This window comes from Meleagris gallopavo, chromosome Z (assembly GCF_905368555.1).
Source record: "Meleagris gallopavo chromosome Z, MGAL_WU_HG_1.1, whole genome shotgun sequence".
NCBI lineage: Eukaryota > Metazoa > Chordata > Aves > Galliformes > Phasianidae > Meleagris > Meleagris gallopavo.
In genome coordinates this window covers 30,136,767-30,163,465 of record NC_139435.1, presented here as the reverse complement: position 1 = coordinate 30,163,465, position 26,699 = coordinate 30,136,767, and the positions used below count along the sequence as shown (strand labels likewise).

At 36.8% G+C, this 26,699-nt stretch overlaps 1 protein-coding gene and 1 long non-coding RNA gene across 10 annotated transcripts in view; one reads left to right on the top strand and one right to left on the bottom strand.

Moving 5' to 3' along the window:
• Positions 1-8,189: 8,189 nt before the first annotated feature.
• LOC146542188 (uncharacterized) lies at positions 8,190-9,732 on the bottom strand. Its single transcript, XR_014880558.1, has 2 exons — positions 9,500-9,732; positions 8,190-8,735 (listed from the first exon to the last, which is right to left on the bottom strand). It is a non-coding gene; the product is annotated as an uncharacterized LOC146542188 (long non-coding RNA).
• A 161-nt stretch (positions 9,733-9,893) lies between these two features.
• PTPRD (protein tyrosine phosphatase receptor type D) overlaps positions 9,894-26,699 on the top strand; it is a 1,190,026-nt gene continuing 1,173,220 nt past the window's right edge. For 7 of the 9 annotated variants that reach the window (XM_085214154.1, XM_085214153.1, XM_085214152.1 and 4 more), the window contains exons 1-2: positions 9,894-10,004; positions 10,250-10,356. The gene's annotated coding sequence lies outside the window, so the exon portion shown is untranslated. Of the gene's footprint in view, positions 10,091-10,249; positions 10,357-26,699 lie in introns of all 9 variants that reach the window. The other 2 variants (XM_085214146.1, XM_085214148.1) reach the window with 2 other exon arrangements.

Sequence of the window (26,699 nt, the reverse complement as noted above, 5' to 3'; positions counted from 1 at the left end):
AACATGGAAAGCATTGTATATTTCTGCAAGCTATAGTTCTAATCACATTTACTAGAGCAAGTGGTGCTTTTACCCCTTAATTTCTGCAAGCTATTGTTCTAACCGCATTTACTAGAGCAAGAGGCACTTTTACCCCTTGTAATTGTATGTAGCAGCTTCATTGGGTGTGGTATAAATATTCTCAGGAGAGAATCTAAAAAGATGTGACAGTCTAAAAGAAAGCATAGAGAGAAGGTTTTTCTAGTTTCAAATGAGAGTAGAACATTACTGAAAATGAGAGCAGAAATCAGATTTTATCTTTTGTGCTTAATGTTCCCACTAAACCCCTCCTACTCTTTTCAGCTTCACTTTACTTGTTAAGAATTCTTGTCACAGTGGAATCAAATTTATCTATGATTCATTTTAAGTCTGAAAAATATTTTGGAACCTATAGAAAGCACCATATTCTAAATACAACAGTGAAAAAGCAAAAGGAAAAGACAACATCTTAGCTTATCAGTTACTGAGAATCATAGAATCATAGAATGTTTAGAGTTGGATGGGGCCTCTGAAGGCTATCTAGTCCAACTCCCATGCAATTAACAGGTCACCACAGCTAAATCATGTTGCCCAGGGTCTTATTCAGCCTCTCCTTTAAAGTCTCCAGGGAGAGAGAGCATCAACTTCACCTCTAGGCAATATATATACTTGAAATAATACTATACTTGAAATAACAGGCCGTACAACAGGCAGGTTGTATCTGACCAATCTGGTGGCCTTCTGCAATGGAGTAATGGCATCAGCAAACAAAGGAAGGGCAACTAACATGGTCTACCTGGATTTTTGCAAGGCCTTTGTCATAATCCAATATCACATTCATATGTATGAATTGGAGAGTTACGGGTTTGATGTCCAAACTATTTGTTGGTAAAGAATGGCTGTAGCCAGAGGGCTGTAGAAAAAGATCTACATTCAGATTTAGGCCAGTCATGAGTGGTGTCCCCAGGAGTCTGTACTGGGACTTCAATGTCTTTTTCAATGGCACAGACAATGGGATAGAATGCACCCTGTCAGCAAGTTTGCTGATCATATCAAGCTAAGTGGTACAGTTGACACAACAGAGAAGTGGGGCACCATTTAGAAACTGAGGAAGCGGGAACATGAAAACCTCATTAGGTTTAACTTGATCAAGTGTAAGGTGCTGTGTTCAAGGCCAGGCTGAATGAGATTCTAGGCAGCCTGATTTCTGTGCCTACCTATAATAGTATGATTCTATAATTCTGTAACTTCCTTATGATTTATGAAATGGAGAATAGGCTAAGTAGGATTTTTGTGAGTGGATTTGGATGATATGAACAATAACTAATGTGCTTTGTCAATAATATTCAAGTGCAAAAAAAATCTGTTAGATGCTGACATGGCCTATGCACCAGCTTCTTGGTGGTATAGGTAGTACTGTATACTGAAAGTAAGAAGAAATCTCTATTTTAACAAAAGCAAGTGTGGAGTCTTGCGCCTAGGGAGGAATAATTGCATGCACCCATACAGGCTGGGGGATGATCTGCTGAAGAGGAGCTCTGTGGAGAGGGAGAGCGACCCGAATGTCCTGGTGGACGACAGGTTGGCCATGAGCCAGCAGTGTGCCCTTGTGGCCAAAAGGCCAATGGCATTCTGGGGTGCATTAAAAAGTGTGTCCAGCAGGTCAAGGGAGGTGATCCTCCCCCTCTACTTTGCCCTGGTAAGGCCTCATCTGGAGTACTGTGTCCAGTTCTGGGCTCCCCAGTACAAAAAAGACAGGGATCTCTTGGAAAGAGTCCAGTGGAGGGCCACAAAGATGGTGAAGGGCCTGGAGCATCTCCCCTATGAAGAAAGGCTAAGAGAACTGGGTCTGTTTAGCCTTGAGAAAAGAAGACTGAGAGGGGACCTGATCCAGGTCTATAAGTATCTAAGGTGTGGGGAGCAGAGTGGTGAGGCCAGACTGTTTTCAGCATTGTGTGGAGAAAGGACAAGGGGAAATGTCCAGAAACTGGAGCATAGGAAATTCCACACAAATGTGCGCAAGAACTTCTTCACGGTGAGGGTGACGGAGCACTGGAACAGGCTGCCCAGGGAGGTTGTGGAGTCTCCTTCTCTGGAGATATTCAAGACCTGCCTGGACGCCTACCTGTGCGACCTGGTGTAGGGAACCTGGTTTGGCAGGGGGGTTGGACTCAATGATCTCTAGAGGTCCCTTCCAACCCCTACAATTCTGTGATTCTGTGATTTACAATAGTTTAATTTACTTTTTTTTTTTTTTCTCCTGTTTTTGCAGTTGTCAATCCACAGTTTTAAAAATGCATGTACTTCACTTTGAGCAATCAAGAAATACTGCAATGGCTGGATAAGATTTTCCAGGATTGTGAGTTTTACCTTTTCAAAGAGTGTCTGTTTTTGAGATTATATTTACAGAGAGGGTTGTTGACAGGAAATTTTAACGTGGAACTTTGTCCAAAAAAGTAGACATTTTCATCTTCTGAAATATTTAATGGCTTATAACTTTAAAATGTTTCTAAAATATATATATTTTTTTCCTCTGGCAGATCATTATAGCATTTTTCCTATAAAACTTTGAAGACACTTTATTGAGTATGCAAAGACTGCACCACATCTTAAAATATTGCTTTCTCAGGCAATATTTTCCCAACAGCAGTGTCACTTTAGACTTAATTTTGTTCATCCATAGGCTTTAATGTTTCTTCATTGTCGTTATGTTTGCCAACACCAGTATTGGCACTGTATAGCTGTGCAAAACTGTATCACCTTTTCTAATGTCATAGCAAATTGCTGGAAATACTGATCATTCAAATCTAGACTGTGCAATTCCTCTCACCTATCCTTTCTACAATAAAATTTCATTTTGACCCAAATTTCCCTTCACTGCTGATAGATCTAGTACTGCAAATCATGGACTTTTAGACTGCTGAATCGTGAAAACAAGTTTGTGGGAAAGTGATTTCCATAAACAAGAAATGACTGTTACATTCATCTGAGGGTACATACATTAATACAAGTTATATTATGAGTTTGGTGTACAGTTTTTAGAACTGAAAATTCAAGCCTAAGTACTATAAACAGCTTATACCTGAAAAATATTACAGTCTAACAGTGGTGTTTTATCTGCAGATATCCCTCTATTTATGTAATGAATATTATAATGGAAGCTAAAGCACAATAAACAGTTCTGCCTCCAATTACAGTTGCAAGAGGCAATACAAAGCACAAAAGTGAGGATAAATCTTAATTTAAACAGTCTATTGAAGGCTAATTGGACCTTAGGAAAAACAAAATCTAAAGTGGATTAGCTTTTCATTAAAAATTAAATTATGCAGAATAAGCATTCCTTTTCTCCAGAAAATACAAATTGTTTTTGACAAATACCCTTTTGATTCTGAAATAATTAATTTCTCTGAAGCCTTTATTCTTCCATTACTTTGTGTTAAGAATAATGAAGTATTTTTCAAAAGCAATGTACTGGACATTTAAATTTTGTAGGCTTGGCATACGGATTCAAATTGAAGGATTTTGTTGTTTAAATTTGTGCAAAAATTAAGGATATATTCACTAAAGTCTAAAATGAAAAGATAAAATTAATGAGGTGATGGGTTTAGAAAAAAGAAAAGGTTTCACACTTCATGAAGATATTTAATGTATAAAAAGTCTGCATATATTGTGTTAGTTCACAAATAAGAAAATACATGCTTATCTGACACGCGTTCCTCAAGGGACATAACCAAAGATTTTTCTGACTTTAAATCATCAGTGCAGTAGAGATGAAGGTCATTATTAAAAGAACACAAAAATAACTGTAATTTTTTTTATTATTATTATCATTATCACAAAGTACATAATTATCTGCCTTGAGGAGTTTTGTCACTGGTTATCTTTTTTTTTTTTTCTTTCTACTTCTTTCCCCTGCAGTATCACCTTGTTCTCTCATCCTCATAGTTCTTCATTTTTAATAATTGTCTTCTTTTTAGTCAAGGATATAAAACAAGACATATCTTGCATGAATTAATAATAAAAAAAGATGTTTTAAGGTGAAAACAGATTTTTGGTTTTTTGTTTTGTTTGTGTTTTCATTTCAGAATGAAGTGAGTTGTCGTGAGTTGGTGCAATCCAAGTACATAAGAAACTCAACCAAAATATCTGTGGGTGGATTAATGAAACAGTTGTCAAACAATTACTAAATCTTCTACTTTATAACAGAAAGCAGGTTATGCATTTGGAGGACAAACCTGTTATTGCTAAATCAAATGGCAAAATATTACACTGTCTTCAACGGAAATAGAAGTAGTCGTTTAATTACTGAAATTTAGAATCTGGATCCACAATGAACTACAAGCTCATAAAATTTCAACTCATGTTTTGATGCACACTGAAATTTGCAGAAATTTTCAATGCTTGTATGAGCATTTTGATACACAAGTAGATGTGTGATCTGGTCAAACAGTCTTTCAGATCTAATGTCAGATTTCTCAGTCAAATGAAGAAGAATATACAGGCATACATTGATGTTGAATACATAGTTGTTCCCATTTACTCTGAGGTTGATCTCTAAGTTAGAAACCAAATTTAACCCATACGTTTGAAGGGAATTTTCCCTTTTTAAGGTGTCCGTTTAGCTACAATTAAGCATGTGGTTACAGAAGCTAAGTGTGCTCAGTAAAATTACACTGAAGTGTTTTGTTCTTTAGCTAGTGCTTGTTGCTCTAGTGAGATGAACAAGGGGCAGCATATCTATGAATTGAAACATAAGTGTGCAAATAGTGATGGAGGGACAGGGACACAAGGGGAAACAGATTTAGATTGTGAAATCCAAGCACTCTGATTTAGCTCTTTTCAGTTTAAATGCTCTAGATTTCCACTTGATGCTCTTAAAAATAAAGGAAATCCCTTAATGCATCATGAGCCTGCTAACACATGAAGAGAATAATTAAACAAACAAACAAACAAACAAACAAAAGCTCCACAACTAAGGCATTCACTCATGCAGGGGAAAAATACCTTCCAAATATTTGGCATCCAAAGATCCATTTAGCCTTTTGATTAAAAAAAGAAAAAAAGAAAAAGAAAAAAAAAAAGAAAAAAAAAGTTGTGTATAACATTTTAGTGTGAATTACATTTTTTTTATAATTCCTTTTTAACAAGGATACTAGCAAATACAAAAAGTATCACTAATATCTTTAAAATACTTTCAATTGGAAACATGATTGTTGATCTATAAATGAGTGTAGTTAATATAATAAATGTGACTCTGCTAAAACAAAAGATTTTTTTTTAATTCTTATTACTATATTCAATCATATTCCCTGAGCTACAGTCCTTCTCCAGGAAAAAATTATTATCTATGAGACTTTCAGCTCTTGCATGCATGTCTACTCATTTGTACAAAAATGAACTCCATTTCAGAAATGAAAATGATAGGGTATTTCAACAGGATGCTTAAGAATCATATAATCCAAATGTAGGAAACACTTTCTCAGATAAATTTTTTTCATTTTCTCAGATTTGGGCATATATATTCAATTCTTTCTTAACTTCTCCCATCATATGCAAATTTGGCATGTGTGGAGAGTACAGACACAAACTTTGATTATCTGAACAGTGGGGCTGTTATGTTTTGCATACATGGAGAAGTAAAATATATATCACTTTTTTACTAGCAGCTTTTCACCTGTCTGCTTTGAGACATGATTGTTAGGAAAGAATGTTAATAATACTGCTACTGTATAATTGTTCCTTTGAACACTTTTGTCCTCCCTGCATTTTTAGTTCTGACAAGTGTGAATAGGGAAGTTACAGCTACAGAGTTCATGCTAATGGAGTTTTGTCATGGCTTCCAAGCTGCCCGAAGGCGCGTGACTTTTTTTTTTTTTTTTTTTTTTTTTTTTTTTTAAACAGGAATTGTCCTGTTAAAATTCCAGCTGGTCACAGATTTCTGGGTCATCTTCTCATTTCATTGCAGGAGATGCTAAACTCTGTCCCAGAAAAAAAAAACGATCAAGAGGAGTTTCACAAAAGATATCTTGGGGTGTTCTTCTCCATACATATATCTCTTTTATTGTTTCCTGAATTTTATTTTGGGATGGGATGATTCAATCTGTGTTTGTTCATTGTGATTATTAATATTTGTCATGCCATTATGTCTATGGTTTTCCTTTGGAGATGCTCCACGAAAAGCACAAGACTGAGTGATCTCAGTTGTTTGGGGGAAAAAAAAAAAAAAAAGTCTGTGCCCACAGAGACCAGACCTAAAAGGAGAAGTAAAATAAAATGTCATTCTGCACCCTAAAACTGTCAGGTTTGCAGTTTTTCTAGGCTTTCTGTTTCCCTTGCAGTACTTTCATTGTCACTATTTTTAAAATGTCCAACCTCAGTCACACTCATCACTGTTGCCTTGCAAAAAAAAAAAAAAAAAAAAAAAAATCCCCAAAGAGGTGCTGGTGGTATACAAAATAGAATATTTGATATTAAGCTAATTTCTAAAGCAAATGCACAAACGCACAAATAACGTTTAATGTTGTCTCTTGTTTAGATAGAGGTAAAGTACTGCCTCTAGGTTCAGCTTAGTTATTTCTGATGACAGATCTGCTGAATAGCACCTGGCACATGCTGAAGCTTGGAGCTTTTATTAATATTCGTGATGTGACAAAAATATATTTTTTCTTTCCTACACTAATGTTTGGAACATTCTATTTTTATTTCTCATTTGCTTCTGTGTGATTTTTTCCTCTCCATGGATTTTCAGACTTGTTCTCACACAAACACCTTTATAACACTTTCTAATCTTGAATTCATCTCACCCTTCACGAACTTAAAACAGCACAGTGTAATGCATGGGATGCAGAACAGGTGCTCCATTCCGTCTGCATATAAGTAATGGTGAAGTGATCACTGAGGATGCTAAATTGTGCTAAAAATGGGTACTCAGGAAAGGTAAGTATATTATTATAATGCAAACTGTAGAATTTGCTCCTGTGAAGAAATTTGCAGTAGAGCTAGAAATAAGATACAGTAGCCTGGAAAAAGATAACTAAGTCAAAGGAAACAAACAAACAAACAGGAAAAACCAAAGATCAAAAGGAATAGAGGAATGAAAGACACACAGTTTCAATCTGTCAAGGAGTGTTAAATGTTAGAAAACTTAGTTTAATTTTCTACTGTATTTGACAGCGTTTGACCGTATAGATAAAATCAGAAGTTTTATATTAGTAAAGAAGACATTAGTGATGACATATGTAGTTGAAAATTTAAGCAGTACTTACTAGTGTTCTGCCAAAGGCAAAAAAAAAAAGCCCTGGAAGTATTTCTCATTCACTGTGTTGCATTGTCCCTCAATAAATGTGTGTAATACAATAGGCACATACTTCTGTCTCCTCCCCTTTTGCATATGTATACTTAAAATTTTATCTTTTTTTTTCTTTTAATGTGGAGGAGATTTTCTTTCTATATCATTATTTTTATTTTTATCTTTTTCTGAACATAAATCTTCACGCTACAAAATAGGTCAACTTAAGCTGCAGTGCATCTTCCAGACAAATCGGCGATGCTCTGCACCAGAGGTAGCAGGAGGTCTCCACTGCTTTTGTTACACGTTTAAGGGTAAGGCTTTAAGCTGGCAGGTAAACCTCGGAGCTGAAGCCTTAACATGTGCGACCATGCGTTCATGTTTAGGAGCTGCAGCTCCTGGTGGCCCCTTCTCGGGGCGGAGGAAGGTTACTTCCGCTGACCTGCGATCAGCTGCGACCAGCTGCGGCCGCGGCTGCCGCGCCCCGCTCTCACCCGGCTCGCCGACGGCGCTCCGCGGGCTGATCCGCCTGCGGCGGACAGGCAGGCGGAGCGTCCCGCGCAGCGCCCCGCGGCCGGGAAGGAGATTGCACTCCGCATCCTTCGCCACAGGCCCCTCTGGCTGAGCAGAGCATTGGCAGAACCCTAGGCCCACTTTGTGTCTCTTGTTGGGTTCAGGCCCGTGCTTGAGGCTTAGCATGAGGAGGAGGCTGCGGCTCAGCAGTCGCGGAGTGCCAGAGGGGCTCGCGTGGTAGAACCGCGCACTTAAGGGTTGAGAAACGTGAATTACGAGAAGAAATCACCTTGATTCTAAACATCCAAATGAGGAAAAAATATATACTTATATTTATTTCTTAAAAAGCTGTAAGAGATAACCAGCATGCTGAACAAAGTTGTATTTTAATGCGGATGAAGTGGGGGAAAAAAAAAACACAAACAACAAAACAACCCCAACAACAACACACAGAACAATAAAAGCTACCATCAACAACAAAAAAGAAACACATTTTTTTGTAGTCTTTCATAAATGATTTAAAGTCCATGAAGAGCATTTTTGCACAGTTGTGGGGAGACAAGGGATTGCAAATGTTTCTCTTCGAAGACAGTATTGATCAGCATTAGAGGTACCTTTGTAAATTAAATCTCGATGGGATCCTATTTCTGGAAAAATCTTAATTAAAAATAGCGCACACAAAACTGTATTCTAACAGAAAGAAATTCCCCACCCCCACCCCGTCTGCTCCCAGATCTTACTGATGTCAGTGGGATTGGGAATCTTGCAGCAAACACCCCAGCATTCTGCTGTAGTGCAGGGGGGGGGTGGGGGATTCAGACGCTCTCATTGCTGGGAGATACTTTGAGGGCAAAGTAAAAGTGTCCCCCGGGAGTGATGCTCTGCTGCTGCTGCCGCCTCCGCCGTCTCTGAGATGCTACAGTATCAGGAGAAGAAGAAAAGAAATGAGTTTGGAGTTGATGTACACGCCGGAGCAGCAGTAAAAAGATATAAGATATCGACACGCTCAGCTGCATCTTGTTAAAAGCTTCCTGCGGGTTGGCAGAATGAAATCTTTATTTAAAATACACAAACTATCGTCAAGGGAGGAACGGAAGGGAAAACACTAAAAGGGCCAAACGCTATGCTTAACCCACCGAAATAAGCAAAGGAGGAGGAGAAGAGACGAGATTGGTTTGGGGCAAACGGAAGGGAGGGAAGGGGAGGAAGGGGAGAAGGGGGGAGCTCTCCTTGCAATCCAGCCACAGCAACCACCCAGGGACGCGGTGTCTCCAGTAAGCTTTGGAGAAAGCCTTTCTCTTTGATGGTGATAATGATAGTTGCTTTGGTAGTGGGAAAGGGACTTTTGAATACCAGAGAGGTAATTTGTGCTCACACTTAAGCGTGAACGGTAGGAAAACGTGCCTAACCACCACATCCACGACAGCGATCCCTTAAGTGGTGGTGATATTATTATTTTATTATTGCCATCCAGTGGCTTTAAAGGTGCATTATTTTAATGCATTATTAATTGTTTTCCCAGGGAGAGAAGGAAACTGGGGATAGGACTTATTAATAGCGAGGAGATCACTCGTTCCTTTCGCGCACGACGAGGAGAGCGGTGGGAGGAGGCAGCGCCGGAGGGAGGCGGCAGCGGAGCGTATCCAGCTCCCGGGTTCGTTGCGCGGCCGCGGCAATCACCTGCGGGAGCCCGGCGCAGCAGTCGCCTCTCTCTCCCTGTGCCCCTACCCTCGCCCAGTTGCCCCAGCCTCCGGGCAGAAAGTTCCGCGGGCAGGGGCCAACATCGTGCCTGCCCAGTGCAGCCCCTCCGCATCTCCCCAGCTCCGCGCGGGCGGTGTGGCTCCGCGGGTGCCGAAGTTGCGGCAGGGCCGGGGGGCGGCCACGACTGGCAGCCATCAAGTGGCTCGTTAAGGAAATGCAGGTGAGCGGGCGGAGCAGCAAGAGCTGCGCGAGGCGCGGCGGGGAGTGCACCGCCCGGCCCGCCCCTCTCTGCGCCGCCTGCCTGCTTGCAGCCAGCGGTGTCGGGCACGGAGAGCGGGCCGACACCGCACCTCCAGCGGGAGACGCTCCACCGCCCCCCGCCCCGCCCGCACCTCCCTCCTCCTCCCCACCCCTCGATCGCTGCCGCTCTCCTCCCTCTTTCCTATCCCTCGTTCTCTCTCTGCCGGCCTCATCGGAGAGAGTTGTAGGTATCTACCCTCTCTGCTCCTCGTCAGCCCCCCAAGCAAATTTTAGGGTGCAGAAGCCTCGGGAGGGCTTAAAAAATCGATGGTAGGAAAAACAAAACAAAACAAAAATCTTGGGAAAGATGACTCTTTTGCAAGAGTCTGTTCGGAAAGCAGGGATACCCCCAAGAAGCGAGAGGCAGCGGCGCTGGACCCCGCCAAAACAGACCTGCCTGATGTGGCATGTGCTTCTCTCTCTTTGCAGTTCCTTCGGGGCCTGTGTGGACTAAGGGCACAACCCGGCGCCTGACTGGCAGGAGGGAAAGCGGAGACTCCTTCAGGTTTCCAAAGAGGTCCGAGCGGACTGCATTAGTAAGTAAATGCTCCGTGCTCGGTTTCTGACCCTGTGTTCATGGCATATACACACAAACGCATGCACACATAGACGTGTATATATATATGTATGTATTTGTGTGTGTGGTTTATGCTCTTAAGTCACACTGTTTGATGAGAGAGGAACTTGGTTGTTGTAACTTGAACTATTTCCAGTGGAAAAAGTGCATGAAGTGGTTTGCTTATCTCTTATGAGGGGAAAAAAAAAAAAAAAAAAAAAAAAAAGATGAACGTTTGTGTCAAGAACTGGGTATGTTTTGTGTAGTATCTACCTTAGTCTGAGTATAGGTACGCGTTAGCTTATAGACAAAACCTAAACAAAGAGATGCACCCTCAGGAGAGGTCTGAAGCACTCTGGCTTACTAATGCCAGGTGACAGGGCATGCAGTATAAGGTGAAATGTGAGTAGACTATAAATATGCTGTGCTTTCAGATGTAAGCATTTTTTAGTTCATATCTCTGAATTTGTTACCTTTTTCTCTCGAAGTTTTATATGTGTAAAATGTATTCCTTTTTCTTTTCTTCTTCTTTTTTTTTTTTTTTTTTTTTTCCTTTCTTCTAATGAGGATGGCAGATCCAGAAAACAGCATTGTTTTCTAAGTTCTTTTACAGAACATACCCAAAAGTTCTGATGGTGGTTTTTTTATTGTTTCCCCCCCCTTCCCCCCAATATTTGGAGAAAGATCTTGGGGAAACAAAAGGGTGAACTCATTTGGAAGGGTCTCATGAGCAGTAGGACTGAGCTGAGCAGTAAAACTGACAGAAGGTACAAAAGGCATGTCATGATGTGTCTACTGTTAGGTGTTATTTACCACTAAATGTATCTTCGTCTAGGGAAGAGAACTTTTGCAGACATTATTTCCCTTGGGACAGTGGACCCTTTATCAACATTTGCTGCATCTCTTGGAGGAAACAGTACCAGTATTGAGGATTAACTGTTTCCTAGGTAGAAGGAGGAAATAGAGATGAGAAGTATGTCATTGAAAAACATTTGCTCGTGCTCGCTAATATCTAAATAAAACCTTTGTGTTATGTCAGTAGAAATACAGTTGAGTCAGGTTTCTTGAGTGTAGCAGAAGGAATCAATAACATTTCAGCATATTTTTTTTTTTAATGTGTTCCTGCCAAATGGACTTAGATTTGAATACTTCATGTTTTATTTTACCTTTTCTAGGGGCAATATGAACCTGATTAAAAGAAACTTACTACTTTACAAATTCATACAAATCTGCATTATTTTGCAGTGCAATAGGATAATAAATGGGTTACTCTAGGCTGTACAACTCTAATCTAATGTATCACGCTTTTACTTTTCATCTAATCTGTCATTAGAAGTGGTTAAACACGTGTAGAATTAATGTTTATTAGGCATCTCAATGTGAAATTAATGTTACATTTTCAGGTACGGTTCAACATCAGTCATGGCTAGTAAATGTCACCAGAAGTAAAAGTTAATTAGGGTCAAATAAAATGCTTTTCTTTGTGAAGTAAAGAAACTGTTTTTTCACATCAGTAAAGCTAGTTGGACAAAATTTATTTAGTAAATTCATGTGACACGAGCAGAAATGCCTAAGATCAGCAATGGCAGAAGGACAGCGTTCAGAGTTGCTTTCAGGTATTTATAAACTTTAAGCTAGAAATAATTATGAAGCGTAGGCTATAAGTTCTGAGGTACTGAATCAGGGTGATTTTCATTTCACATCACAGTACTTTTTGGGTAATTTATAGTAACATTTATGACAGAGAAAATACCTGATGAACTTAGCTTAGTAAGAAATCTTATTATTATTTAAAAGCTATGAATTTATCATTCATCTAAAAGCAGAGTTTTCTTTTTTCTTTCTTTTTTTTTTTTTTCTTTGAGGAGGTAAAATTTTGAAGTGGCATATTGCTATGTTGAGCTCCCTGCGGGCAAAGCATTAAAATAATATATCCAAGTAATTCAGATAATTTGCATGAACTGTTTTGAGACTGCAGAGAAGTTTATTAAGTTAAGCCTTTTGTTATGCGAGGTAGTCTCCGAGAGTACAGCATGTGATATTGAGTACATGATAAAGTATCTATTTTAACAATATCCTTAGAAAAAAAATAAATATTTAAATATATTTGTCTAATTACATATGACCTACATTGCTGAGTTTAGTTTGAATCACAGCATGCTTTTGGCTTTATTATTTCAGAGCATGGTCTTCACTGTTTGTCTTCCAGGTTTTCTGTAAATCTAGGGATATCACTTGGCAATTCTTTGTTATCTGTATGAAAAGCACCTTCACACATACTCTACTTTTGCTTTAATTACTCCTTGCTATTAGATAAAATGATCTGAGTCAAATTGCGGCAATTAATTTGGTATATGTTATATTTGATATAGGTATGTAGAATCTTGATTGTAATTGTTGATAAAGGAGAGTGTTAAATCAGGTTAGACTGATTCATGAGAGAACTTCACAAAGGACCTCTCGTTGTGATGGCAGTTACATCTTAAAGTTGATAAAGTTGCATATATCAGCAGTAATGTGTTTTATTATGCAATTGTTCTTGTTATTCAAATCATACAGTGGCCTGATGAAATATATTAGCAATCTGCAGGAATGAATGATTAATTCCTCTAACCTGTGCTTATTTTAGTGATCCTTACTAGAAACTTCAACTTACTTGCTTTAACTTGAAGCTGAAAAAGTCATTGTTTATTTTAATATTAATCACATAGTATATCAAACTTTATGATGATAAACTGTGATAGAACAAAAAAGATGAACTATTACTTGTTATATGAAACTGTATTGAAGAAACTGACAGTACACAAACACAACATTTGACAGCAAAAACTATTTAAAAATGATGGATGTGATAAATATCATATGTAGTACACAGTTTAGTTAGATTGGTTTCTAAATCTTATTTTAAAAACTAGTGCAGCATTAATAACTCTAATGTGTATGGATACTAATTCCATAGGTTTGGGATGCTGTAGCATGTTGGAACAACTATGATATCATTGGCTAAATTGGAAAGCAGGCCAGTTCAGCATTTTGGGAAAGGATAATGATATATTCCATGAGTGCAGATCTTGTTTAGTGTTCAAACAGATTAGTACGTGAAGCCCACATACTTAGAACCTAATTGATTTAGTATCACTTTGGAGACCTTGTAAGCAGCACAGTCTTATTGGCATCAAATACAAACTTAACAGTGCAATTTATGAGAGCTTCAGTAATTTAGGGTTAGATTTAGCTATCTATACTCAATGAAGGCAGGTTTTATTTTGTCATTAGTCGCCCTAGGCATTTTGGGGAAACTAGCTGGAGAGAAGAAAATAGGGGAAAAAAAAAAAAGTATAAAAAATAAGCACCATAGAAATATCTTTAATAAAAAAAAAGGGGGGGGGGGGCTGAGGTGTATCTATTTATATGCCTTTGGATATTATTATTATTATTAACCACACTTACTTTATAAGGTTGTTAGTATTAGAAGTTTTTTAAGAGCTTTTAATTTATTTTGCCTTACTGGTTTATATTCCTAACAAAAATGGATTAAGAAGGTGTTTTATGTCACAGTGATGGCAGAGTAATGACAATAGAGCCAGAAGGTATTGACAAGGAGTGCATATTATCTATACATTTTTTTATATCTTTAGTTGCTATGAAAAATAGTAGCAAACAGATGGATTTAAAATTCTGATAGGAAATAAGCAGCAGGCAGGGATGAAGTAATTCTCGAACAGAAAATTAAGTATTTGTAACTGTAATAACAAAGATTAAGAGAAAGAAATGTGCATATTAGATTAGGCAAAATGAAGGTGTAACAGGACGTCATTTTTAGCTTTCTTAGCAGTTCTAGATGTCTGATGTAAAGCTCTTCCATTCTACTAGTTTCTCTAAAGTTTCATTATAATATAGGAACAGAAAAAATAGTGGTAAATATAAATTTTCCTGGAAATTACTACTTTCATGGTCAATATGAGCATGGAATAATGAATCTTTTCCCATTTATTGTCAATATCTGCAGATATGCTCCTGTTTCTCTTATGTTTTTATTCTATTATATTAATATGCTCTACTGAGTGAATACTGTTGTAAAAACTTTTTTTTTAATTCTATTGCTTTACTATTAACTTTGTTAATACTTATACGTTGATTAAAATAATTTATGTTTTATAATCATAAGCTCTAGCTGAATATTTTAAATGAGTGAAAACTGAAGAATCTGGTTTATAAAATCAGTTTTAAAAAAATAGGAAAGGATGTAAAATTGATCAAAATGCTAATATGTTTTACATTTATGTTTGATGCTTTTAAGTACATTAAAGTTGTTTGAAATTGTATTAAACTTTTCGTGTTATGCACACTTGCATTGTACTGATATGTGAAATTACGGTTTTAGAGAGATGTCTAGAGAAAGACCTTTCTTCATGTCTGTTTGCAACATGAGAAGATTTTTTTTTTTTTTTTTTAAATAAGAATATTCTGTTAAAACAGTTCCAGCTGTAAGTACATGAGATAGTGCTGCTTACAAGTTGAATGAAAGGTCCATGTTACAGACCCAGACATCTATTTTCTCTTAACACTGGCTGGAAAATGTTAGTCTGCTACTTAGTTCTCATCTTGATATGAAGAGCAAGATGTGTGTTTAAGCTATTTTCTTCAGTAGGAAGGTTTTTCATAAAGTAGATGAGACTTTTTGGTGCATATGGTGCATTTTGCTCTGATCCTGAATTTGAAAATGAGAGCTGTACACAGTGGCTGTCTAGAAATTGCTCTTCCTCTTTGGTGCTTCTTTATTTGGTTTTAGATTACCTGAGTCATTTGCGAAACATTTATAACACTTCCTGGAATCTTTTTTTCACAGTGTAAAGATGTGTTGGTGAGAAAAAAAAAATGTTTCAGGAGGAGTGAAACAGTTTCTGCCTTCTTTGTAAACAGAGTGACTTGTGTTTTAATGGGATGTGGGACTTCTTAGCTGCTCTAGCTACTACTGAAAGTGCATAAGGTAAACTCATATTTCCAGAGTGTCCACATGACCTCCTGGTGAACTTCTTATAGGTGACAGAACAATTGCTTTATGATGATTGATTTAAGGTGAGCAACTTGAATAAACGTCCTCTGGTGGCAGCAGGTTGGAAGTGTACACCAGCTAGTCTTTAGGGAGCTGTAATTCTTAAGATTATTGCAGAAGTAACAGTATAAAAACAATTGCATATACTCTGAATCTAGAAGTTAAGTGATTTTTAGATTCTCATACAGCATTTTAATAGTCACTGTGGGAGTATGTCAGACAAAGTAACTTCTCTCTAGCTTTGATGCATTTTCTCTCTCCTACAGTCTTAAAATGGATCTTTCCTTGCCTTTCAAGACATTTAGCCTTGGCAGGCCCAGTGCTATACAGGACAGTATCTAAAGTAGTTCAGTTCCCCATTCTCCTCACTCTTCCTGCACTTTATTTATTTATTTATTTATTTATGTTTAACAAAAAGAAAGCCTTTACAGCTGGATTCAATATCATTTTTCAAGTCTAAATATTTAGTTATTTACTTACTTTCAAGCAGCTGTTACTTCAGAACATCTTTAATAGCATTTTTATATCACTCTAAAAAAATATTATCTTAGTAGACTTCATATTAACCTTGAAGTCTGTTCCAATCAGAATTTGAATACAACATAATATCAATACTTGCTCATCATTATAAGGGAAAACAGCTGTGAGTGACTACAAAAGTGCTAGCAATTATAAAACAAGTGGAAGTATGTAAACATATGTATTACATCAGGTATCACATTGCTTGAAAACGACAGAAAAAAAACCCTACGGTATAGCGTGTCGACTCCATCTTAAAAAATGTGGCTTTACACTGAAAAGAAGATGCTGTGATTTGGTATTAGGAAAACCTAAATGGCAACTTCAGTTCTTGATGGAAAGTTTTCAAAGGGAAGAATTCATACAAGCTGTCCATGTCTGAATGTGTTGCTTTCCCTTTCCGTACGGCAGCCTTGACATTGTCAGGTGGCATCCTCAAGTCTCTTAGAAGAACCTGAAAACGATAAGGAGTACTGTCTTTATTGAGATCATTATCATATATTGAAATTTATTTTGGTATTTTTCTTCATCTAGATTTTCCTTAAAGAAGTATCTTGTATTCTGTTTTGCTTTTGACAGTTACTAAATGCGGGCTGCTCCGAGAATACTACCTCCTATTTTATTATGTTGTCTCATGACATCAGAGGCAGATGGTGGTGGTATGTCAGGAGAGATATAACCTTCTCTCCAATATTCCATCACATTTTGTTGCTGTGCAACAGATGACAGCAGAGGGGCAGCCTGTCCAATGGCATCTGATGTGGAAGTGTATATGGTGTGTAATTGAATTCCTCCACATGGAAAAAAAAAAAAAATTGCACTTGTTACATTTACTGATGCTTGCTAAACATTTGAGAAGACATAACAGTGGATGAGAGCACAGTGAGGCAATGGTAAGTGCCTTTCAGCAATGGTGATTCCTGAATTCTGAAAGCTGTGGTGACTGCAATGTGATGTTCTGGTCAGTCACACAAACCCTGTGTTTTTCTTTGGATATTTTATCAACAACAGCAGTTTTAAGCATAATTGTTCTTTGAACTTGGCATTTTTTTCATATGAAGAAAACTATTCACCAATGGCTCTTCTCCACAGCTGAAATTCTAGTCTTGAATTTTTTACAAATCTAAACTTAGAAAGCTGCAGAAATACATTTGCCTGTTTTTTGCAGTTCCAGATACTCTGATGTGGTCCATGTAATTGATTTGACTCCACTTTCTCTTCTCTGTTAAACAGTATCTTATGACAATTCCTTGAAGCTAAGATCAGCTAGTGAGGGTAGAGACTGCTTTATCAAGTGCCTCAACTAGGGAGTCTGCAAGTGTAAACCTTCAAGAACAAAAGGCACATAGGTCACAAAACATGAATAATCAAGAGTTCTTAATCATTTTCCCTATATTCATGATGTGATATTCTGCAAAATTCATTTATTCATTGAGAATTGGATCAGTAGTATATAAAAAGTGTTACATGGAAGAAAAGAGGAATAATTTGGAAGCTGGGTTAAATTGTTTTCTTCTGCATTTTTAGAACAAAGTGCAATAGCCTTTGTATACAATTTTTTTTTTTTTTCCAAGCATTTATTCTAAAGAGTCTATAAGAAATGAAAAATGGCATGTCCCATATAGGATGCCACTGACTAGAATGAATTAGGGATGATTTGTTTTTTTCCTGTATCTTTATATATATGTGTATATATATATAAAAAATCTAGAATAAAATCATTTCCTGAGCAGCTTCGATAATACTTCTCTTATTTTAAGATCTCTTTCCACTGAGCACCCTCTCTATATTATTTGCTCTCTGTTCTAAGATTGTTAGAAAAAACATGAAATTTATATTATGTAGAAAGCAGCATTTTGCTCCATGTGTAACATTCATTTTTCCTTATCTGCTGTGGATTTTTTCAGGTTTTTATAGCTGTGGAAGAGAAGCCTCTGGTGTTTCTTTTATCATACTGACAAAAGAGTGTAAGCTAGAAAGTATCCAAACTCAGTTTTGATCAGGATTAGCTTTGCTCTGTACTGTGGACACCTTTCCCAAGTTCGTCGTGTTTTCCATCTTCCCCTTTTTTATAATTCTTTCCTGCAGAAGGCAGGGACATTAGGTATTTTGGAATCAGCTCACACCCGGGCTTTCTGTTTCTTCTCACCTATACTGATGATAATCACTCCTCCTTCATAGATGAGAATTCACATGACTTTTAAGAAAAACATGGTAGGAGTCCTTACTAATTTCTTTTTCTTAGAAATGGTTAAAATTGAGAGAGTTTTCCAGGTTATACAACTATTAGGTATTTCCTAATAAAGGGTGAGAGTTGAAGAATTAGCTCATAAGTACACTGTAATTTCAGAAATCTAAGAACGTGAACATTGCACAGTTCTCTTTGTTTAGAAATGTGAACTGTGGATATCCATGTTCCAATGTTGTATCTAGTACTTTTCTCTTTTCTGAAGGCAAGGATTTTTTTCACTTAAGACTAATTGTATCAGAAGCTATCAGAGATCTCCATGAAGTCAGTACTTTTGCTTAGCTATCAGATTAACATTGTATCTTGGAGAAATTCTGAAAATCTTATCACAACAATGCACGTGCATATACATGTACATATTGGTACATGCTGAAGTGACATAAATCTTAGCCTCATATTCTTTAACAAGCTTATGTTTTTTGTTTGGTTGCTTGATTGCTTTATTTTCCATTTTTCTTCTTTTTCTCCCTTTTCATAAATTATGTATTGAGTCCAAAAGCTTCTGCTACGAACTTTGTTTAATCCACAGAATCAACTTGTGTGCTTTTCTTTACTGTCCTGGTGCCTCTGATACAAGCTAATGCAGAGCTTGAGAGACATTCAATTTTTTATCTGCTACTTTGTTAGATCACCTTTTAAATATAAATATAATGAAATAAATATAAATATATATATATATAAAATTTATTTATTATTTTTTATTTCTTGGAAAGAAAAGATGGACCAAGGGATCCGCGTAATATAATTATGCTGAGGTGAGGGGTGTTTTCTGTTTCTGCATTATTGACATCTTCACCATTATGCAACTGATAAAGATTACTGGTAATAATATTTTCTTCTGAGGTCAAGCCTATTGATTTTTGGAGTGTAGACAGAGTTGATGTGATAAATCTTGTGGTAACAATTCTATTTGGAATTATTGTTTAACATAAATTCCACTGGAAAAAAGTTTCAAGATTTTTTTTTTAGTTATTTGATATGTATTTGCTGTAGGTATTTGAGTATTAGGTTTATTAAATGATTGTTGCAAAAGACATCTAAGTGTTCTTCTCAATGAGTGATACTGGAAATAGGGTGCATGAGAAACAGCTCATAGATATCTCTAAATGTAACCTATTTATTAAGGTTTTAGTGTAGTGAGAGAATAGATGCAGTATGTGAGCCAGAAACAATTTCCTTAAACATAAGGTTAAATTATTGTCAAAAGTTAATTTGACAATTATTATAATTACAAAGTTATTTAAGAATAAGATAAAGGGAACAAAGGAACCCTTACTTATTTTATCTAATTTTAGTAATATATACAGCCTCAAGAAATATTCCATCCTGCTTAATATGGTATACTGGCTCACACAAACTCTTGCATCTGTTTATGGTGTTTCATTGGATTTCTGTATTTTATTAGCTTGGGAAAACTTAGCAAAAATATATTAAGCCAAGTTGAGGTTTTCACTCTGTATCTCTAAAATCAGTACAGTGCCATAACATATTTGTTGTTATTTATGTCTACATCTTATCATAAGAAATTTGTGATCCAGATGAAACTAGAGACATAAAGAAGACATCTATTAACTATGGTAATAGTAATGATGATGATGTTTTGTGTTTAAATGAGAGCTAGATCACAGTCTAAACTTGAGGAAATATATTTTTCCACTGTAGTAGCAACTACTGTAGCAGCAGAGTCTCTCTGTTAACTAAAAATGCAGTTTGTACTATTCTCACATAAGCAGAAATAATAGTTTCTAAAGGATTACTGTATCATAATGGCTAAAATAATGTTAACAACGACCTGAGAATATTTCATGTAAGTGTCGCTAAGCAAAAATATTGCATACAGCTTAAGCTCTGCTTTGTATTTTATGGTACAGTATGGAATTTCAGTTTTTTTCTTTGTTAGTATAATTATGGGAACACCTAGTGACTATACCACCTCCTTGTCTGTTGTAGTCACTTTCAATTATAAATGTACAATTTAAGTTATTGCAAAGTACAATATCACCTTAATCTTCTTGTACAGCACTTTTTTTTAGTACCTTTTGGATATCTTTGTCACAAATAGCAATGATTCTTGGCAGCAGTTATCTGTAACACCATGTATTTATTTTCTTAAGGTAAAAAAAAAATTTACAGTTTTTAAATATGTGCTAATGTATTAGGAAGTCAGTTCTTAATAACAGTACAGAATTATTTTGCAATTTTAAAAAGGTGAATGTATTGATAGTTTTGTCCAATAAAACAAAGATTTTTTTTATCCTTTGTTTATAATCAGCAGGGGATGAGTTGAGGCCAGAAAGAAGCACCATGGTCTTGTTTGCTTACTACTTGACTTAAAAAGAGGAGAGAGTCCTACATGCCTTCTGCACTTGGGAATAATTTTCTGTCTGAAAATTGGATTTGTCACACAGGTCCGCCCCTTTTCTGTTATCCATCTGTATAAGACAAAAATTTTAGAAGTTTATTTAGTGATCAGGAAAAATGCAGATAAAGAAACTATAGACAGTTAAAAAATTACCTCAATTAAAAATTGGCGATGTGTATGTTTGTAGCAAGCCTGTGCTTTCTTCCACGATGATAACTACAGTGGGGTGTAATGATGAGTCTTTGCTGTGATCTGACTGAGAATGTAGGTGAACAATACCTTTTTCCTCTGGAATTTTTAAAATATAATGACCATTTGACTAACTCAATCTCTAAGTCAGAAAAAGAAAGCCTATTTTACTGAGAACTTGTGGCTATCTTGCCTTCATTTATTACATTCATTTATCTTGCCTTCAGTTGAAGTGGCTTACAGAGTTTTCCTCTCTTGAGTTCTGTCCTTTGATTTGCAGCTTGAAGAGCAAACCAGTAAAAGAATTAAGTGCTAGGAGTTAAGGGAATTATGTTTCCATAGTCCATGTTTAAAGTGAGCACAAGTTTCTTTCCTTCAACATATTTATTCAGAGATGCTTTTTGTATATATATATATACCTGTGTGTGTGTGTGTGTGTGTGTATGTATATATATGTATATATGTATATATATACATACACACATATGTATATATGTGTATGTATACATACATACGCACACACATATATATATATATACATACACATTTCCATTTGTAAAACTCATGCCTGTTTACACTGCCTGCCTAAATAGAAAACAGTGGTATAGAAGAGTAATTTGATTTTTATTCCAGTGAAGTCCTGTGAGAATGAGAACTAGTAAATTCTGAAACGAGGCATTTTAACAGTTATATAGGTGTTTATTCATTGTTACTGGGAAGAAAAAGTCCCATCTTTCAAGTGTGACAGATGTGTACAGACATTAATGAAACAGGAACTAAAGCGTTAATTGGATTATATTTCCCTGAACTGCATAATACATCTCTCTTAATCTCTACAGCCCTTTACTTACCTTCAGAGGAACAACTGTGTATTTTCAGTTGTAAATGGAAAAATATGAGTGACTGGAGTGCCAAATTGGTCAGTTTTATGAAGCAAACATACTCACTAGAGAACAGCATGGAACTGCTATGCTGTTCAACTGCTTCTAACAATCATCTGTTTATCCCTCCCATCAGCAAAGATTTCACAGAGAAAGCAATGGAAAGGAACCTAGAGGGAAAGATACTCTCCAACAAACCCCCTCAGACAAGGAATCAGGTCTTTGTCTCATCGTTTCTACAACACACTTCCAGCACTGCTTCCTTGCTAACACCCTTGCAGATATTGTAAAGTGTAGTGAACTCTTGATTTATTATAAATATGAAGATTAATATGATTAGTGAATTTCTGTAGCTACAAGCAAGTTGTATCTGCAAAACTACACTGAAAAAAGAAATTTCTCTTGTTCATATTATTAGTAAATTAATGGAAAAGAAAAAGAATACACTTTTCTCCAAAATGTTAAATGGAGCATTACTTCAAGTACATACCTGATTTAGATAAACTCTTGTCATTGTATACTTTTAGAACAATGCTTGTAAATAATAGTATCATTTAATCTTTGTATTATTTTAATTAACAATAAATTAATATTATGTTCCCATAATGATTTCTGTAGTTACCTTTGCTTGAAGGAGGCTAATGTGTTTTATATATACACTGCATAGGAAACACTGATATATAGCACACCTTTTTGCTTTATTTTCATTTTTCTTCTTTTAAAAAAATCTCTGATAACTATAAGGATTTCAAGAAGTGATAATTAAAGTTATGAACTATCAGTCTGAACTAACTCATTTGTGTAATATTAATTAGATAGTTGCAGTGGCATGCACAGATACGTACATAAAAAAATGTGGGTCATAAATTAATGTTGTACAGTTCTTCAAGGGTGCTTATAGAAAGATGATTGTGAACTATTTACATGGTCTCATGGTCACAGAACAAAGGGGAATAGTCTTAAACTAAAACAAAGGAAGTTTAGATTATATTTTAGGAGGAAATTTTTTTACTGAGAGGATGGGGAGGCATTGGAACATTCTGACCAGGGAAGCTGTGGATGCCCCAGCCCTGGAGATGTTCAAGGCCAGGTTAAATGGGGCCCTGGGTAGCCTGGTCTAGTAAGTAAAAACCCTGCCTGTGTCATGGGAATTGGAACTATATGATTTTCCAACCCAAGACAGTCCATGATACTGTAATTTTTAAGGACCTTTCCAACTCAAGCCATCCTATGACACTACTATAATACTGCATACAAATATCAAAATTACAGGTTATTAGCCTCTGTGTACCATAGGAATCATGGGACCAGATGACCCTGTTAATGCATTATTAGCAAGAATACTTTTTCATGTGCTTCTTTTACACAAATTCTATCAGCTAGAAAAAGTAAGCACTAAGTCAAAGTTAACACAGTGAGAGTGAGTGCTATATTCTTTCTCACAAGAGTATATGATTCACATTTTAAGGGAAGATGGCAAAACATGAATGGCAAAATCTGTTAGTTATTGCAGAAGTAGACATTCAAAATATTTTAAAAGTAAAAGCTGACTTTTTTTTTTTTTTTTTTTTTTTTTTACTCTTTCTGGATGGTAGGGTCTTAATTGTAGAATCCTTGGTTTGCTGACAACATATTTGATTGCTTCAAACCCAGTTGCGCGGCACATTTATATAGACTTAGCTATTTAACATTGTTGTTTCAAGAAGGAAACTTTTTCTTATGAGGGAGTTACTTAAGCAAAATATGGAAAAGGTTATAGTACTATGTGCTATTACATAAACTTTCAAAATTACGTAAAGTTGTATATTTGATCTGAAGGACTGTAGGACAGATAATATCCTCTATTGCAGTACCGTACAATAATCTGGTGCCTTAATTTAATGTCTTGAATGTAATACTTTTTATGCCTTTACGAGCTGGAAAACCAAAATGTCATTACTTACTAGTTCATTAAAAATATTTGTTAAATAATTTAATTTAAAAATACTTGTTTCAGCACAGAATTCTGTATGGGTCCCCCAAACATATACATGTTCTCAAGGATTCACGTGCATATGAAGTCTTACATTCAGCAGCAGATTTTAGCTAGTTCAAAATTTATTTATTATTATATATATATTTTTTTTTTTTTCAGAAGAGGAACTAATGTAAGAAACACCATTGTGTTGGTCAAGAACTGCCATAAAATATGACTTCATGAGATTTTTTAAATTATGTTTATTGTCTGTAATATTTCAGAAGTGCAAGAGCAAGGAAATTATGGACTAAAATGGAAACAGACTGTATGAAGCAGCTTTCAGATATTGTCCTTACCACATTCAAGTATTATTGACTTGGGACCACAAATAATGCTGCATGAAAATATCTGAACTCATAAGTACAAAAGGAGAATTGGAAAAATGAAACAATAAATCATAATGAGTAAGAACGAATACCTACATGAGTATTTTTAGGGTTGAATCTTTATCCAGTCCATTTACTGCTTTTGAGTAGGAGAAGAAGCAAATGCAGGAAAATAATAATAATAATAATAATAATAATAATAATAATAAAACAAAAGAAAAGGTAAATGCAAATCCATACAAACTTAGTATAAATGTAAATGAAAATATGCACCTGAAATAGCTTATTGACAAAGAACTGGATTTCAGATGTACTAATAGATAAGTTTAATCATTTCCTCCAACACACAAAACCAGCTAGGAAAATTAACAGAAAGCGGTAGAAACTATCACCAAAAGGGAATAAAGTCTTCATTGGGAAGACTGTCTCATCGGGTCAATTTTAGAATGACCATAAAAAGATGATAACCTTAATTAAGGAAAATTCTTCTAGAGTCTTTTTTATAGGCTCTATTTGAATAGTATAACAGTTTCTCCAACAAACTTAATTTCTATGGTAAGCAGCTGGATTCAGAACCTGTCTTCTGCTCTCAGTTTCCTGCCTGGAAATCTGACATGAGAAATTAAAGATTTTTCAAATGGCCTCATAGGTAGGAATAGATACATTTTTGTAGTTTCTGGATCTGTGTCATAAAACACTCCAGCTGTTCTTCATATGTAGATATTGCATGGAAATAATGTGATCTAAGGAAACCTTTGGATTTTGTACTCAGTAGAAATGAGGATGTTGATGAAAAACCTTGATTGATTCTGAAGTAGAATTAGATTATTGAAAATTTACTACAGTAATGGCTAGGGAGACTTTTTTCTCCCCCCTCTCCCCTCAGAGAGATCTTCATGGGAATAGGAAGGCCCTACAGAGAGATCTGGACAGGCTGGGTCACTGGGCAAAGGCCAGTGGGTTGAAGTTCAGCAAGATCAAGTACTGGGTCTTGCAATTTGGCCACAACAACCCCAAGAAATCCTGCAGATTTGGGGCAGTGTGGCTGGAAGACTGAGCAGAAACAAATGGGATATTTGTTGTTGCTTGGCTGAACGTGAGTTAGCATTATGCCCATGTGGCCAAGAAGGCCAACAGAATACTGGCTAGTGTAAGAAATAGTGTAACCAGCAGGAGCAGGAAGGTGATCATTTTCCTGCATTAGGCACTGGTGAAGCTGCATTTTGAATACTGTGTTCAGTTTTGGGTCTCTCACTATAGGAAAGACATCAAAGCCCTGGAGTGTGTCCAAAGAAGGGCAACAAAGCTTCGGAAGGGTCTGGAACACAAGTCTTATGAAAGGTGGCTGGGGGAACTGGGATTGTTCAGTCTGGAGGAGAGAAGGTTCAAGGGAGACCTTATTTCTCTCTACAGCTACCTAAAAGGAGGTTATGTCAAGGTGGGAGTCAGCCTCTTCTCCCACATAAATAGCAATAGGACTAGAGGTAATGACCTCAAGTTGTGCCAGGGGAGGTTCAGGTTGGATATTCAGAAAAATGTCTTCACGGAAAGAGTGATCAGGCACTGGAATGAGCTGTCCAGGAGGAAGGTTGAGTCACTGTCCCTGGAGGTGTTTAGGAAATGTTTAAATGTAAAACTAAGGGATGTGGTTTAGAGGGAAATATTGGTGATAGGTGAATGGTTAGACTAGATGATTTTGGAGGTATTTTCCAACTTTTCTGATTCTATCTGCTTGGGGGTAGTGAAGCCCTACAGAGGGATCTGAACAGGCTGGATAGCTGTGCTGAAGCCAATGGATGAGGTTCAACAAGACCAAATGTCAGGTCCTGCACTTCGGCCACAACAACCCCTGGCAACGCTACAGGCTTGGGGCAGAGTGGCTGGAAGACTGTGTAGAGGAAATGGACCTGGGGCTATTGACTGATTTATTGATTGATTGATGCTTGGCTGAACATGAGCCAGCAGTGTGCCCGGGTAGGTGAGAAGGCCAGTGACATCCTGACTTGCATCAGAAACAGTGTTGCCAGCAGGAACAGGGAAGTAATCATCCTCGTGTACTCAGCACTGGTGAGGCTGCACCTTGAGTACTATGTCCAGTTTTGGGCCCCTCACTGTAAGAAAGACACTGAGCCCCTGGAGCGTGTTCAAACAAGGGCAACAAAGCTGTTAGGGGGTCTAGACCACAGCTGAAGGAGCTGAGATTGTTCAGTCTGGGGAAGACGAGGTTCAGGGGAGACCTTGTTGCTCTCTATGACTACCTGAAGGGAGGTTGTAGTGAGCTGGGGGTCAGCCTCTTCTCTTGTGTAACTGGTGATAGGACTAGAGGGAAGGCTTCAAGCTGTACCAGGGGAGATTCAGGCTGGACATTAGGAAATACTACTTCTCTGAAAGAGTAGTCAGGCACTGGAATGGGCTGCCCAGGAGGGTGGTGGAGTCACCAACTCTGGAGGTGTTCAAGAAATGATTGAATATTTTGTTGAGGGACATGGTTGAGTGAGAACTATTGGTGATTGGTGAATGGTTGGACTGGGTGATCCTGTGGGTCTTTTCAAACCTTGGTGATTCTATGATTCTCTTAAAATTTACCTGTAAATTTATAGTAGTGTACTTTGTAAATTTAAAGTAGTGTACTTTAAAGTGGCTCATAGTTTTGGAGAATTTTTATACCTGAGGTATTAATTAAATTTTTATTTTCTTCTGATGTTTCTAAGTACGTATTATATAA